At 48.1% G+C, this 17,601-nt stretch overlaps 1 protein-coding gene across 2 annotated transcripts in view; it reads right to left on the reverse strand.

Annotated features, from left to right (window-relative positions):
* GPRC5C (G protein-coupled receptor class C group 5 member C) overlaps positions 1-17,350 on the reverse strand; it is a 55,741-nt gene extending 38,391 nt beyond the window's left edge. The window contains exon 1 of one of the 2 annotated variants that reach the window (XM_063961132.1): positions 17,061-17,350. The gene's annotated coding sequence lies outside the window, so the exon portion shown is untranslated. The remainder of the gene's footprint in view (positions 1-17,060) is intronic. The other variant, XM_063961133.1, reaches the window with a different exon arrangement.
* Positions 17,351-17,601: the final 251 nt, after the last annotated feature.

Consider the following 17,601-nt stretch of genomic DNA (forward strand, 5'->3'; position numbering starts at 1 on the left):
AATTATTTCCATATTATTAGTAATTGAAATGACCACCCCTATCTGGAGTTATTTTACACACGTTTTATTCATTTTATTTGTAAGAGTTGGGTTTAAAAAAAAAAAAAAAAGGTCTTCCAGTTCTTTGTACTTCTAGACGTCTACACAGAATTGTAATCAGTACATCGCCAAGGGGAGGCAGTTATGTGACCGGCGGTCATGAGACCGACGGTTACAATACCGACGCTGGAATTCTGCCCTCTTACAGTCCCGACAGTCGCCATGCCGACTAACAGGGACTATTCCCACTTGTGGGTGTCCACGGCACCCATAGAGTGGGAATATATCCTGTGGCGAGCCCGCTGTGTTGCAACTGCAGTGAGCCCACAAGGGGCTTCGGTCTGCTGCCCCCCAACTCCGGGCATCTGCAAGCCGGGACTCCGGTGTCGGTATGGTGACCGGTCACGCATACCAAACCCACTGCAAAGTGCTAAGGGGCCCATTTATTATTAAATATTTGCGATTTATTCCCCACTCACATCATGTTTTAAGGGGGATAACCACAAATATTTAGAATCACCCTAATATGTATGACAGAGGGACCGCAGGAAATTTCCTAAAAAAATATATGTATATATAAAAACGTGAATTGGCTTACAAATGTAAGTCACTGTAACAATGGCTTGCAGTTCTCACACCTAATAGGATTGAGCCCAATATGTCTACTTTTGCTATTGCAATTCACACTACAGGGTTATAATTTTATGTGACCTGGGAATTTGCCAGGTCTAGCAGGCAGGCAAATTTGTGGGTCTCAGCTGCATGACCCTGGTCAGGAGCAGGGTCATGGAACCGGACTAAAGCTGGCCATACACTAGTTCGATATGACTTCTTTTCACCCGATTCCGACGGTTCGGCACAAGAAATCGGGTAAAAAGTGGCCAGATCGGATGTGTTTGCTATCTGATCCGATACGTGGTCCCGTGCACATCGGATCGGAGTCGGAGATCGGACGTGCTGCACATCCAACCAATGACTCGGGGCGGGCTCCGGCAGCGGGGGAAGGGATCGCATACGATAGGTTACATGCAAAAGGACCGCATGCGATCCTGCCTCCAGGGATCAAGGGGCATCGGCTGTAATTTCTCCCGTAGGAGAAATCGCAGTAATGTATGGCGTCCTTTAGCCCCTGGTTATTTCCTTTTACATATGCAGTAATTCCAGGTTGATGCGCATTCATGGGCAAAAACTCAGGATATAGCTGCATGCGTGAAAGGGATATAAAAGTAACACTGAAGTGCTTCTCCAGAGTATTTTCACATGAGAGGCATTTACTAATGGACCTTGTTATGAGACAATTGTATTCTTTTTGTACAACAAATATTATTAATTAGCTCTAAATGTGATGGCTAATATTCCATATATACTGTAAGTCATAGACATGAGAAACACACTGTATAGCTCTCGCCTCCTCCTAATACCTGTACATAGATATGAGAAACACACTGTATAGCTCTCGCCTCCACCTAATACCTGTACATAGACATGAGAAACACACTGTATAGCTCTCGCCTCCTCCTAATACCTGTACATAGATATGAGAAACACACTGTATAGCTCTCGCCTCCTCCTAATACCTGTACATAGACATGAGAAACACACTGTATAGCTCTCGCCTCCACCTAATACCTGTACATAGACATGAGAAACACACTGTATAGCTCTCGCCTCCACCTAATACCTGTACATAGACATGAGAAACACACTGTATAGCTCTCGCCTCCTCCTAATACCTGTACATAGACATGAGAAACACACTGTATAGCTCTCGCCTCCTCCTAATACCTGTACATAGATATGAGAAACATAACTCACCTAGTACCTAGGCATAAGAAACATAAATATTATAACTTTCTCTCCTCCTAAAACACAGATCAGATGTGGTTATGTGCTGTTTGTTCAGTAAACACTTGTGTTTATTTCAATTCACCTGAGTGGAATCTTTTCATGGATTATATTACTACAATCGTTGTGGCAACCTGATTGACATACCTTTTTGTATATCTACTACATAAAAGCGAAAATCCGTCCGTCTTACTATACAAATCCACAGTTTACAAGCGAAGATCGTGAAATTTTACATACGAGCGTATTAAAACACGGCGGAGGCAACTAAAACAATTAGAAATCCCTAGCGCCCCTAGGGGGAGACAGCAGCACAGAGTATATCAGGAGACAGCATAACTCCGGAATTGCTGGAGCAATGTAATCAAAAAATTGGTACACTTATGCCTTACAATCTGGGAACAAACACTGTGGGGGTTAGACACCCCTAGCACCTCTAGGGGTGAGGCAGCAGCACAGAGTTTTTTCAGCAGACAGCATAACTCTGGAATGCCTGGAGCAATTTACACCAAACTTGCTACACATATGACTTACACTCTGGGAACAAACACTGTGGGGGTAACACACCACTAGCACCCCTAGGGGTGGGCCAGCAGCACAGACTATATCAGGACATGCATGATATGTCAGTGATGACAGGGCTGCATGTGACAGGGCCAGTGACATGATGTGAGGAGGGGAATGGAAGTAGCACAAACCCACACACTGACAGTTATATAGTGGAAGCAGCAGGGTCCCCCAGCAGCACAGAGTATCAGGAGATACATAATGTGCTGCGCTATATAAGAAACTGTAAAAAAATCGATAATTTCACATGGGCACTGACATGATGAAAGGAGGGAAATGGAGGCAGCAGGAAGCCACAGACTGAGAGTTGTATAGTGGGAAGAGCATGGTCCCTTGGGGGACCAAAAAGGGGTCCGGCCACTACACAAAGTGCATCAGGGAAGCAAGATATGCCTATATACTAGATCTCCAACCAATGTAAATTGACAAACAACTATCATTCTCATTTACCATCCTCATCCCGTAGCACAGCACGGGTATTCAGCTATCTACAATGTTATTTATACTGTGTTTTTAATATTAAAATGTATTATTGTAAACAGACATTCTTAAAATCCCGGGCAACGCCGGGTACTCCAGCTAGAGATTACACACACATATTATATATATATATATATATATATATATATATATATATATATATATATATAAGAATTTACTCACCGGTAATTCTATTTCTCGTAGTCCGTAGTGGATGCTGGGGACTCCGTAAGGACCATGGGGAATAGACGGGCTCCGCAGGAGACTGGGCACTCTAAAAGAAAGATTAGGTACTATCTGGTGTGCACTGGCTCCTCCCTCTATGCCCCTCCTCCAGACCTCAGTTAGGGAAACTGTGCCAGTAAGAGCTGACACTACAAGGAAAGGATTTGGAATCCAGGGTAAGACTCATACCAGCCACACCAATCACACCGTATAACTTGTGATAACCATACCCAGTTAACAGTATGAACAACAACTGAGCCTCAATCAACGGATGGCTCATAACAATAATCCTTTAGTAAGCAATAACTATATACACGTATTGCAGAAGGAGTCCGCACTTGGGACGGGCCCCCCAGCATCCACTACGGACTACGAGAAATAGAATTACCGGTGAGTAAATTCTTATTTTCTCTGACGTCCTAGTGGATGCTGGGGACTCCGTAAGGACCATGGGGATTATACCAAAGCTCTCAAACGGGCGGGAGAGTGCGGATGACTCTGCAGCACCGAATGAGCAAACTCAAGGTCCTCCTCAGCCAGGGTATCAAACTTGTTGAACTTAGCAAATGTGTTTGAACTAGAGATGAGCGGGTTCGGTTTCTCTGAATCCGAACCCGCACGAACTTCATGTTTTTTTTCACGGGTCCGAGCGACTCGGATCTTCCCGCCTTGCTCGGTTAACCCGAGCGCGCCCGAACGTCATCATGACGCTGTCGGATTCTCGCGAGACTCGGATTCTATATAAGGAGCCGCGCGTCGCCGCCATTTTCACACGTGCATTGAGATTGATAGGGAGAGGACGTGGCTGGCGTCCTCTCCATTTAGATTAGGAGAGAGAGAGAGAGATTGACCTGAGGCTGATACTGTAGAAGAGAGTGCAGAGTTTAGTGACTGACCACAGTGACCACCAGCAGTGCAGTTGTTTTATTTAATATATCCGTTCTCTGCCTGAAAAAAACGGTACACACAGTGACTCAGTCACATACCATATCTGTGTGCACTGCTCAGCCCAGTGTGCTGCATGCCTGCATCATCTATGTATATATTATATATCTGACTGTGCTCAGCTCACACAGCTTATAATTGTGGGGGAGACTGGGGAGCACTGCAGTGCCAGTTATAGGTTATAGCAGGAGCCAGGAGTACAAGACAGTCACATACCATATCTGTGTGCACTGCTCAGCCCAGTGTGCTGCATCATCTATGTATATATATTATATATCTGACTGTGCTCAGCTCACACAGCTTATAATTGTGGGGGAGACTGGGGAGCACTGCAGTGCCAGTTATAGGTTATAGCAGGAGCCAGGAGTACATATTATATTAAAATTAAACAGTGCACACTTTTGCTGCAGGAGTGCCACTGCCAGTGTGACTGACCAGTGACCTGACCACACTGACCACCAGTATAGTTAGTAGTATACTATATTGTGATTGCCTGAAAAAGTTAAACACTCGTCGTGTGACTTCACTTGTGTGGTGTTTTTTTTTTATTCTATAAAAAAACTCATTCTGCTGACAGACAGTGTCCAGCAGGTCCGTCATTATATAATATATATATACCTGTCCGGCTGCAGTAGTGATATATATATATTTTTTATATCATTATTTATCATCCAGTCGCAGCAGACACAGTACGGTAGTTCACGGCTGTATCTACCTCTGTGTCGGCACTCGGCAGTCCATCCATAATTGTATACCACCTACCCGTGGTTTTTTTTTCTTTCTTCTTTATACATACATACTACGACATCTCTTTATCAACCAGTCTATATTAGCAGCAGACACAGTACAGTACGGTAGTTCACGGCTGTGGCTACCTCTGTGTCGGCACTCGGCAGTCCGTCCATAATTGTATACCACCTAACCGTGGTTTTTTTTTCTTTCTTCTTCATACATACATACTACGACATCTCTTTATCAACCAGTCTATATTAGCAGCAGACACAGTACAGTACGGTAGTTCACGGCTGTGGCTACCTCTGTGTCGGCACTCGGCAGTCCGTCCATAATTGTATACCACCTAACCGTGGTTTTTTTTTCTTTCTTCTTCATACATACATACTACGACATCTCTTTATCAACCAGTCTATATTAGCAGCAGACACAGTACAGTACGGTAGTTCACGGCTGTGGCTACCTCTGTGTCGGCACTCGGCAGTCCGTCCATAATTGTATACCACCTAACCGTGGTTTTTTTTTTCTTTCTTCTTCATACATACATACATACTACGACATCTCTTTATCAACCAGTCTATATTAGCAGCAGACACAGTACAGTACGGTAGTTCACGGCTGTGGCTACCTCTGTGTCGGCACTCGGCAGTCCGTCCATAATTGTATACCACCTACCCGTGGTTTTTTTTTCTTTCTTCTTTATACATACATACTACTACATCTCTTTATCAACCAGTCTATATTAGCAGCAGACACAGTACAGTACGGTAGTTCACGGCTGTGGCTACCTCTGTGTCGGCACTCGGCAGTCCGTCCATAATTGTATACCACCTAACCGTGGTTTTTTTTTCTTTCTTCTTCATACATACATACTACGACATCTCTTTATCAACCAGTCTATATTAGCAGCAGACACAGTACGGTAGTTCACGGCTGTAGCTACCTCTGTGTCGGCACTCGGCAGTCCGTCCATAATTGTATACTAGTATCCATCCATCTCCATTGTTTACCTGAGGTGCCTTTTAGTTGTGCCTATTAAAATATGGAGAACAAAAATGTTGAGGTTCCAAAATTAGGGAAAGATCAAGATCCACTTCCACCTCGTGCTGAAGCTGCTGCCACTAGTCATGGCCGAGACGATGAAATGCCAGCAACGTCGTCTGCCAAGGCCGATGCCCAATGTCATAGTACAGAGCATGTCAAATCCAAAACACCAAATATCAGTAAAAAAAGGACTCCAAAACCTAAAATAAAATTGTCGGAGGAGAAGCGTAAACTTGCCAATATGCCATTTACCACACGGAGTGGCAAGGAACGGCTGAGGCCCTGGCCTATGTTCATGGCTAGTGGTTCAGCTTCACATGAGGATGGAGGCACTCAGCCTCTCGCTAGAAAAATGAAAAGACTCAAGCTGGCAAAAGCAGTAGCACCACAAAGAACTGTGCGTTCTTCGAAATCCCAAATCCACAAGGAGAGTCCAATTGTGTCGGTTGCGATGCCTGACCTTCCCAACACTGGACGTGAAGAGCATGCGCCTTCCACCATTTGCACGCCCCCTGCAAGTGCTGGAAGGAGCACCCGCAGTCCAGTTCCTGATAGTCAGATTGAAGATGTCAGTGTTGAAGTACACCAGGATGAGGAGGATATGGGTGTTGCTGGCGCTGGGGAGGAAATTGACCAGGAGGATTCTGATGGTGAGGTGGTTTGTTTAAGTCAGGCACCCGGGGAGACACCTGTTGTCCGTGGGAGGAATATGGCCGTTGACATGCCTGGTGAAAATACCAAAAAAATCAGCTCTTCGGTGTGGAACTATTTCAACAGAAATGCGGACAACAGGTGTCAAGCCGTGTGTTCCCTTTGTCAAGCTGTAATAAGTAGGGGTAAGGACGTTAACCACCTCGGAACATCCTCCCTTATACGTCACCTGCAGCGCATTCATAATAAGTCAGTGACAAGTTCAAAAACTTTGGGTGACAGCGGAAGCAGTCCACTGACCAGTAAATCCCTTCCTCTTGTAACCAAGCTCACGCAAACCACCCCACCAACTCCCTCAGTGTCAATTTCCTCCTTCCCCAGGAATGCCAATAGTCCTGCAGGCAATGTCACTGGCAATTCTGACGAGTCCTCTCCTGCCTGGGATTCCTCCGATGCATCCTTGCGTGTAACGCCTACTGCTGCTGGCGCTGCTGTTGTTGCTGCTGGGAGTCGATGGTCATCCCAGAGGGGAAGTCGTAAGCCCACTTGTACTACTTCCAGTAAGCAATTGACTGTTCAACAGTCCTTTGCGAGGAAGATGAAATATCACAGCAGTCATCCTGCTGCAAAGCGGATAACTGAGGCCTTGACAACTATGTTGGTGTTAGACGTGCGTCCGGTATCCGCCGTTAGTTCACAGGGAACTAGACAATTTATTGAGGCAGTGTGCCCCCGTTACCAAATACCATCTAGGTTCCACTTCTCTAGGCAGGCGATACCGAGAATGTACACGGACGTCAGAAAAAGACTCACCAGTGTCCTAAAAAATGCAGTTGTACCCAATGTCCACTTAACCACGGACATGTGGACAAGTGGAGCAGGGCAGGGTCAGGACTATATGACTGTGACAGCCCACTGGGTAGATGTATGGACTCCCGCCGCAAGAACAGCAGCGGCGGCACCAGTAGCAGCATCTCGCAAACGCCAACTCTTTCCTAGGCAGGCTACGCTTTGTATCACCGGTTTCCAGAATACGCACACAGCTGAAAACCTCTTACGGCAACTGAGGAAGATCATCGCGGAATGGCTTACCCCAATTGGACTCTCCTGTGGATTTGTGGCATCGGACAACGCCAGCAATATTGTGTGTGCATTAAATATGGGCAAATTCCAGCACGTCCCATGTTTTGCACATACCTTGAATTTGGTGGTGCAGAATTATTTAAAAAACGACAGGGGCGTGCAAGAGATGCTGTCGGTGGCCAGAAAAATTGCGGGACACTTTCGGCGTACAGGCACCACGTACAGAAGACTGGAGCACCACCAAAAACTACTGAACCTGCCCTGCCATCATCTGAAGCAAGAAGTGGTAACGAGGTGGAATTCAACCCTCTATATGCTTCAGAGGTTGGAGGAGCAGCAAAAGGCCATTCAAGCCTATACAATTGAGCACGATATAGGAGGTGGAATGCACCTGTCTCAAGCGCAGTGGAGAATGATTTCAACGTTGTTCAAGGTTCTGATGCCCTTTGAACTTGCCACACGTGAAGTCAGTTCAGACACTGCCAGCCTGAGTCAGGTCATTCCCCTCATCAGGCTTTTGCAGAAGAAGCTGGAGACATTGAAGGAGGAGCTAACACGGAGCGATTCCGCTAGGCATGTGGGACTTGTGGATGGAGCCCTTAATTCGCTTAACAAGGATTCACGGGTGGTCAATCTGTTGAAATCAGACCACTACATTTTGGCCACCGTGCTCGATCCTAGATTTAAAGCCTACCTTGGATCTCTCTTTCCGGCAGACACAAGTCTGCTGGGGTTGAAAGACCTGCTGGTGAGAAAATTGTCAAGTCAAGCGGAACGCGACCTGTCAACATCTCCTCCTTCACATTCTCCCGCAACTGGGGGTGCGAGGAAAAGGCTCAGAATTCCGAGCCCACCCGCTGGCGGTGATGCAGGGCAGTCTGGAGCGACTGCTGATGCTGACATCTGGTCCGGACTGAAGGACCTGACAACGATTACGGACATGTCGTCTACTGTCACTGCATATGATTCTCTCACCATTGAAAGAATGGTGGAGGATTATATGAGTGACCGCATCCAAGTAGGCACGTCACACAGTCCATACTTATACTGGCAGGAAAAAGAGGCAATTTGGAGGCCATTGCACAAACTGGCTTTATTCTACCTAAGTTGCCCTCCCACAAGTGTGTACTCCGAAAGAGTGTTTAGTGCCGCCGCTCACCTTGTCAGCAATCGGCGTACGAGGTTACATCCAGAAAATGTGGAGAAGATGATGTTCATTAAAATGAATTATAATCAATTCCTCCGCGGAGACATTGACCAGCAGCAATTGCCTCCACAAAGTACACAGGGAGCTGAGATGGAGGATTCCAGTGGGGACGAATTGATAATCTGTGAGGAGGGGGATGTACACGGTGATATATCGGAGGGTGATGATGAGGTGGACATCTTGCCTCTGTAGAGCCAGTTTGTGCAAGGAGAGATTAATTGCTTCTTTTTTGGGGGGGGTCCAAACCAACCCGTCATATCAGTCACAGTCGTGTGGCAGACCCTGTCACTGAAATGATGGGTTGGTTAAAGTGTGCATGTCCTGTTTTGTTTATACAACATAAGGGTGGGTGGGAGGGCCCAAGGACAATTCCATCTTGCACCTCTTTTTTCTTTTATTTTTCTTTGCGTCATGTGCTGTTTGCGGAGGGTTTTTTGGAAGGGACATCCTGCGTGACACTGCAGTGCCACTCCTAAATGGGCCCGGTGTTTGTGTCGGCCACTAGGGTCGCTAATCTTACTCACACAGTCAGCTACCTCATTGCGCCTCTTTTTTTCTTTGCGTCATGTGCTGATTGGGGAGGGTTTTTTGGAAGGGACATCCTGCGTGACACTGCAGTGCCACTCCTAAATGGGCCCGGTGTTTGTGTCGGCCACTAGGGTCGCTAATCTTACTCACACAGTCAGCTACCTCATTGCGCCTCTTTTTTTCTTTGCGTCATGTGCTGATTGGGGAGGGTTTTTTGGAAGGGACATCCTGCGTGACACTGCAGTGCCACTCCTAAATGGGCCCGGTGTTTGTGTCGGCCACTAGGGTCGCTAATCTTACTCACACAGTCAGCTACCTCATTGCGCCTCTTTTTTTCTTTGCGTCATGTGCTGATTGGGGAGGGTTTTTTGGAAGGGACATCCTGCGTGACACTGCAGTGCCACTCCTAAATGGGCCCGGTGTTTGTGTCGGCCACTAGGGTCGCTAATCTTACTCACACAGTCAGCTACCTCATTGCGCCTCTTTTTTTCTTTGCGTCATGTGCTGATTGGGGAGGGTTTTTTGGAAGGGACATCCTGCGTGACACTGCAGTGCCACTCCTAAATGGGCCCGGTGTTTGTGTCGGCCACTAGGGTCGCTAATCTTACTCACACAGTCAGCTACCTCATTGCGCCTCTTTTTTTCTTTGCGTCATGTGCTGATTGGGGAGGGTTTTTTGGAAGGGACATCCTGCGTGACACTGCAGTGCCACTCCTAAATGGGCCCGGTGTTTGTGTCGGCCACTAGGGTCGCTTATCTTACTCACACAGTCAGCTACCTCATTGCGCCTCTTTTTTTCTTTGCGTCATGTGCTGATTGGGGAGGGTTTTTTGGAAGGGACATCCTGCGTGACACTGCAGTGCCACTCCTAGATGGGCCAGGTGTTTGTGTCGGCCACTAGTGTCGCTTAGCTTAGTCATCCAGCGACCTTGGTGCAAATTTTAGGACTAAAAATAATATTGTGAGGTGTGAGGTATTCAGAATAGACTGAAAATGAGTGGAAATTATGGTTTTTGAGGTTAATAATAATATGGGATCAAAATGACCCCCAAATTCTATGATTTAAGCTGTTTTTTAGTGTTTTTTTTAAAAAAACACCCGAATCCAAAACACACCCGAATCCGACAAAAAAAATTCGGTGAGGTTTTGCCAAAACGCGGTCGAACCCAAAACACGGCCGCGGAACCGAACCCAAAACCAAAACCCGAAAAATTTCAGGCGCTCATCTCTAGTTTGAACCCGACCAAGTAGCCGCTCGGCAAAGCTGTAAAGCCGACACCCCTCGGGCAGCCGCCCAAGAAGAGCCCACCTTCCTAGTGGAATGGGCTGTTACTGATTTTGGATGCGGCAATCCAGCCGCAGAGTGAGCCAGCTGAATCGTGCTACAGATCCAGCGAGCAATAGTCTGCTTCGAAGCAGGAGCGCCAACCTTGGTGGCTGCATACAGAATAAACAGCGAGTCAGACTTTCTGACTCCCGCCGTTCTGGAAACATAGATTTTCAAAGCCCGGACTACGTCCAGCAACTTGGAATCCTCCAAATCCCTAGTAGCCGCAGGCACCACAATAGGTTGGTTCAAATAAAACGATGAAACCACCTTTGGGAGAAATTGGGGACGAGTCCTCAATTCTGCCCTGTCCATATGGAAGATCAGATAGGGGCTTTTACATGACAAAGCCACCAATTCTGACACCCGCCTAGCCGAAGCTAAGGCCAATAGCATGACCACTTTCCACGTGAGATATTTTAGCTCCACGGTCTTAAGTGGCTCAAACCAGTGGGATTTCAGGAAATCCAACACAACGTTAAGATCCCAAGGTGCCACTGGTGGCACAAAAGGAGGGGCTGAATATGCAGCACTCCCTTTACAAATGTCTGAACCTCAGGCAGTGAAGCCAGTTCTTTTTGAAAGAAAATGGATAGGGCCAAGATCTGAACCTTTATGGACCCTAATTTGAGGCCCATAGTCACACCTGACTGTAGGAAATGCAGAAAACGACCCAACTGGAAATCCTCTGTAGGGGCCTTCCTGGCCTCACACCAAGCAACATATTTCCGCCATATGCGGTGATAATGCTTTGCTGTCACATCCTTCCTAGCTCTTATCAGCGTAGGAATTACTTCATCCGGTATACCCTTTTCTGCTAGGATCCGGCGTTCAACCGCCATGCCGTCAAACGCAGCCGCGGTAAGTCCTGGAATAGACAGGGCCCCTGCTGCAACAGGTCCTGTCTGAGAGGCAGAGGCCATGGGTCCTCTGTGACCATCTCTTGAAGTTCTGGGTACCAAGTCCTTCTTGGCCAATCCGGAACAATGAGTATCGTTCTCACTCCTCTTTTTCTTACTATTCTCAGTACCTTGTGTATGAGAGGAAGAGGAGGAAACACATATACCGACTAGAACACCCACGGAGTTACCAGTGCGTCCACAGCTATCGCCTGAGGTTCCCTTGACCTGGCGCAATATCTTTTTAGCTTTTTGTTTAGGCGGTACGCCATCATGTCCACCGATTTGCAATCTGCTCGAAGACTTCTTGATGAAGTCCCCACTCTCCCGGGTGGAGGTCGTGCCTGCTGAGGAAGTCTGCTTCCCAGTTGTCCACTCCCGGAATGAACACTGCTGACAGTGCTTGTACGTGATTCTCCGCCCAACGAAGAATCCTTGTGGCTTCCGCCATCGCCACCCTGCTTCTTGTGCCGCCCTGTCGGTTTACATGGGCGACTGCCGTGATGTTGTCTGACTGAATCAGCACTGGTTGGTCTCGAAGCAGGGGCTCCGCTTGACTCAGGGCGTTGTATATGGCCCTTAATTCCAGTATGTTTATGTGCAGACGAGTCTCCTGACTTGACCACAGCCCCTGGAAGTTTCTTCCCTGAGTGACTGCCCCCCATCCGCGGAGGCTTCCATTCGTGGTCACCAGGACCCAGTCCTGTATGCCGAACCTGCGGCCCTCGAGAAGATGAGCACTCTGCAGCCACCACAGAAGAGACACCCTGGCCCTCGGGGACAGGGCGATCAGCCGATGCATCTGAAGATGCGATCCGGACCACTTGTCCAACAGATCCCACTGTTTGTCCAGAATCATGCCCAGGAAGGGCAGACGCGTCGTAGGAATCAGCTGCGACTTTGGAATATTCAGAATCCAGCCGTGCCGTAGCAACACTTCCTGAGAGTGCGCTACGCTGATCAACAACTGCTCTCTGGACCTCGCCTTTATGAGGAGATCGTCCAAGTACGGGATAACTGTAACTCCTTGCTTCCGGAGAAGTACCATCATCTCCGCCATTACCTTGGTAAAGACTCTCGGTGCCGTGGATAGACCAAACGGCAACGTCTGGAATTGGTAATGACAGTCCTGTACCGCAAACCTGGGGTACTCCTGGTGAGGCGGATAAATGGGGACATGCAAGTACGCATCCTTGATGTCCAGAGATACCATAAAATCCCCCTCTTCCAGGCTGGCAATGACCGCTCTGAGCGATTCCATTTTGAACTGGAACTTTTTCATGTAAATGTTCCAGGATTTTAAATTTAGAATGGGTCTTACCGAACCGTCCGGTTTCGGTACCACAAACAGTGTGGAATAGTAACCCCTTCCCTGCTGAAGGGGGGGTACCATTATTATCACTTGCTGGAGGTACAGCTTGTGAATAGCCGTCAGGACTATCTCCCTCCCCGTGGGAGAAGCTGGCAGGGCGGATTTTAGGTAACGGTGAGGGGGCGTCACTTCGAATTCCAGCTTGTATCCCTGAGATACAATTTGTATAGCCCAAGGATCCACTTGTGAGCGAACCCACTGGTTGCAGAAATTTCGGAGACGCGCCCCCACCGCTCCTGGCTCCGCCTGTGGAGCCCCAGCGTCATGCGGTGGACTTAGTGGAAGCAGGGGAGGACTTTTGTTCCTGAGAACTGGCTGCATGGTGCAGCTTTTTTCCTCTACCCCTGCCTCTGGCAAGAAAGGATGCACCTCTGACTCTCTTGCTTTTTTGAGAACAAAAGGACTGCATTTGGTAATACGGTGCTTTCTTAGGCTGTGAGGAAACCTGTGGCAAGAAAGTCGACTTTCCAGCTGTCGCTGTGGATACGAGGTCCGAGAGACCGTCCCCAAACAATTCCTCACCCTTATAAGGTAAAACCTCCATGTGTTTTTTAGAGTCGGCATCCCCTGTCCATTGCCGAGTCCATAAGACCCTCCTGGCAGAAATGGACATTGCATTTATTCGAGAGCCCAGCAGGCAAATGTCCCTCTGGGCATCCCGCATATAAGACGACGTCTTTAATATGGCTAAGGGTTAGGAATACGGTATCCCTGTCCAGGGTATCTAACCCCTCCGACAGAGTATCTGTCCATGCTGCAACAGCACTGCACATCCAAGCTGAAGCAATAGCCGGTCTCAGTAGAGTACCAGAGTGTGTATACACTGACTTCAAGATACCTTCCTGCTTCCTATCTGCAGGTTCCTTACGGCGGCCGTATCCTGAGACGGCAGGGCCACTCTTTTAGCTAAGCGCGTCAGGGCCTTGTCAACCCTAGGGGAGGATTCCCAGCGTAACCTATCCGTTGGCGGGAAAGGGTACGCCATTAATATTCTCTTGGGAATCACCACTTTCTTATCAGGGGAAGACCACGCTTCTTCACAAAACTCATTTAATTCATGTGACGGGGGAAAAGTCACTGGCTGCTTTTTCTCCCCAAACATATTTACCCTCTTGTCAGGGAGAGGGTCAGCCTCTGAAATGTGTAATACATTTTTCATTGCCATAATCATGTATCGGATGGCCTTAGTCATTTTGGGCTGTAATAGTGCCTCATCATCGTCGACGCTGGAGTCGGACTCCGTGTCGACATCTGTGTCAACCAACTGAGATAGTGGGCGTTTTTGAGACGCTGACGGCCTCTGAGGCGCCTGGGCAGGCCCGGGTTGAGAGCCCGGCTGTCCCCCGGCAGCAACATAATCAAATCTCTTATGTAATAAGTTTACATTGTCATTTAAGACCTTCCACATATCCATCCAATCAGGTGTCGGCACCGACGGGGGCGACACCACATTTATCTGCACTTGCTCCGCCTCCACGTAACCCTCCTAATCAAACATGTCGACACTGCCGTACCGACACACAGCACACACACAGGGAATGCTCTGACTGAGGACAGGACCCCACAAGGTCTATGGGGAGACAGAGAAAGAGTATGCCAGCACACACCACAGCGCTATATACACAGGGATACACACTACCAGAAGTGAATTTTTCCCAATAACTGCTGTATAAATACACCTTTTGCCTAAATTTATGTGCCCCCCCTCTCTTTTTACCCTCTTTAGTGCCAGGAGACTGCAGGGGAGAGCCTGGGGAGCGTCCTTCCAGCGGAGCTGTGAAGAGAAATGGCGCTGGTGTGCTGAGGAAGAAGGCCCCGCCCTCTCAGCGGCGGGCTTCTGTCCCGCTGTTTCTGACTAAAAAATGGCGGGGGTTTTACACATATACAGTCACAGACTGTTTTATGTGTCTTTTTTATGCCAAAGGTATTCTTATTGCTGCCCAGGGCGCCCCCCCACCCCCCCAGCGCCCTGCACCCTACAGTGACCGGAGTGTGTGGTGTGCAGTGGGAGCAATGGCGCACAGCTGCGGTGCTGTGCGCTACCTTAATGAAGACCGGAGTCTTCAGCCGCCGATTTCATCACCAACTTCTGATCTACTGGCTCTGCGAGGGGGACGGCGGCGCGGCTCCGGGAACGGACGACCGAGGACCTCTGCCTGTGTTCGAACCCTCTGGAGCTAATGGTGTCCAGTAGCCTAAGAAGCGCAACCTAGCTGTGAACAGGTACGTTTGCTTCTCTCCCCTCGGTCCCACGTAGCAGTGAGTCTGTTGCCAGCAGATCTCACTGAAAATAAAAAACCTAACAATTACTTTCTTTACTAGCAGGCTCAGGAGAGCCCACTAGGTGCATCTAGCTCTGGCCGGGCACAGATTCTAACTGAGGTCTGGAGGAGGGGCATAGAGGTAGGAGCCAGTGCACACCAGATAGTACCTAATCTTTCTTTTAGAGTGCCCAGTCTCCTGCGGAGCCCGTCTATTCCCCATGGTCCTTACGGAGTCCCCAGCATCCACTAGGACGTCAGAGAAATATAGATATATAGAGAGAGAGAGAGAGAGAGAGATGTCCGCTGACTTAAATAAACGCATTACATTGTTGCACGCGCCTGCTGCTGTCACTGGTCATCAGTCAACCCAACTCTCCTAATATAATTATATCAGAGGTGGGCAGTGGTGTCGAGAGAGGGGGGAGGGGGTACAGATTACCCGGGCATGCCAGGGGGCCTGGGCCAGAGAACACCAGTAGCCATTTTTTGTTGGGATATTTTTTTTTTCTTTATTATAAATCAGTGGGTAGGTGTGTGTGAGTGGCTGGTCAGGCCGCCGGGAGGGGGGGATGTTTGTGTGTGTCACGTGGCTGTTTATCCCTAGTTGTGTACGTCCCTCACAGCCACTTCCAGCCGCCGCACCGCTGCTAGGATCTCGCAATCTTCTTGCAAGTCAATCTCTGCAGCTGACTCTGGATGACCTATTCAGAATCAGCAAGCTCTGGGGGGTGGCCAGGAACTGGGAGGAGCAGACATGCAGCGGTCTGGGCATGGCCCATGGGTTTAAGAAGTGGCGCAGCTCAGCTCAGTTGTAAGAATCAGCAGCAGGGCTGGTCACCACGTTGGGAACTAGTCTGTTAGGCTGCGACACTGAGCTGAGAACTGTGACTGTGAGTTACATCTATCAGGGGTAGACAAAGTCACCTACCCTTATTATACATATAACAGAAATGTGCACAGCTAAGAGGTGGGCACAGGCCTGCCACTCCTAATAAACATAGCAGCAGTGGGTACAGCCATCTCACCTCTTCTGTTATACAGATCCTCTTTTATTAAATATATACTGTATCAGCATTGGGCACTGTAATGTCACCTCTTCTATTATATATACAGTATATCAGAGATGGGCTCTGCCATGTCACCTCTTCTATTATGCTGTAAATATATCAGGGGTGGGCACTGCTATGTCACCTCTTTTAGTCTATTATACAACATATATCAGAGGTGGGGACTGGCATCCGATTTCACCTTTCCTACTATACTGTACATATATCAGGGGTGGGCACTGCCATGTTCCCTCTAATATTATACATATATCAGAGGTAGGCACTGCTATGTCCCCTTTAATATTATACATATATCAGAGGTAGGCACTGCCATCCCATCTCACCTCTTCTATTATACTGTACATATATCAGAGGTGGGCACTGCCGTATGTAAGATAGACAGACAGACAGACAGACAAGTCATGGATGTTGCTTTTTAGTAAAGAAAAACTAAGTCAGCAAGTTTATCCTGCACACATCTCCCCCTCAGTGGAAAATCTTCCCCCGGCTTTGCCTCATTATAACGTCCCATGCTTGAGAATGAGTCTGTAGGGAGTTGGGATGTGTTTGAAGCGGAACCCGCACTCCGTACAGGGAATTCATGCTCACACTACAGTCCTTTGTGCTGCTGCTAACTAAGCTATTTTATTTATATAATTATTCTAAGCACTCATGCATGCTTAACTCATTCTCATCCAAAGTTGCATTGCGGGGGAACAAATACATTGCAGCCCAGCACAAACAAATACACAAACGATTAACAGTGTTTCCCACAATTTGTGAACCGCACAGTGCATTCCTCTTACCTGGCACGTTTCGCAGAGTGCTTTTCCTGAGTATTCGTGTGTCCAGGTGTGGGAGCAGAGTAAAAGGAGGACTTTATCCCAGAGTGAGGAAGGGGGAGAGCAGCCTAGCCCTGGGCAGAGAGGGAGGTTCTGCAGCTGAATGACTTCTGTTTAATCTGAGCAGTAAGCAGGAGAGTGCTGCTAGTTCCCCTCTCCTCCTGCCTGCACTCCTCCTTCTCCTTAGCTTTCACAAGCTTCCTGACATCAGAGTGACATCATTGTGACTCCCCTCAGGACCTACAGGTAGTCACAGCCACTCCTTCTCCTGACTCCAGTTAACCCCACAAAGGGCAGGGGGTAAAGAACACATCATTTGAAAGTATTAATCACATTTTCCATCTCTCCTTCCTGAGTGTAAATGAATAATCTATATCTAAAGCCATGCAGCCTACCTTTTCATTTGTGAATGTCACACACTGTATAAAGTCCATTGTATAGCATAGGGCTAGGCCACAGTACCTGTGGATTCCCAGATGCTGTGGAACGACACATCCCATAGCAG

The sequence above is a fragment of the Pseudophryne corroboree genome, chromosome 3 (assembly GCF_028390025.1).
Source record: "Pseudophryne corroboree isolate aPseCor3 chromosome 3, aPseCor3.hap2, whole genome shotgun sequence".
In the NCBI taxonomy this organism is placed as follows: Eukaryota; Metazoa; Chordata; class Amphibia; order Anura; family Myobatrachidae; genus Pseudophryne; species Pseudophryne corroboree.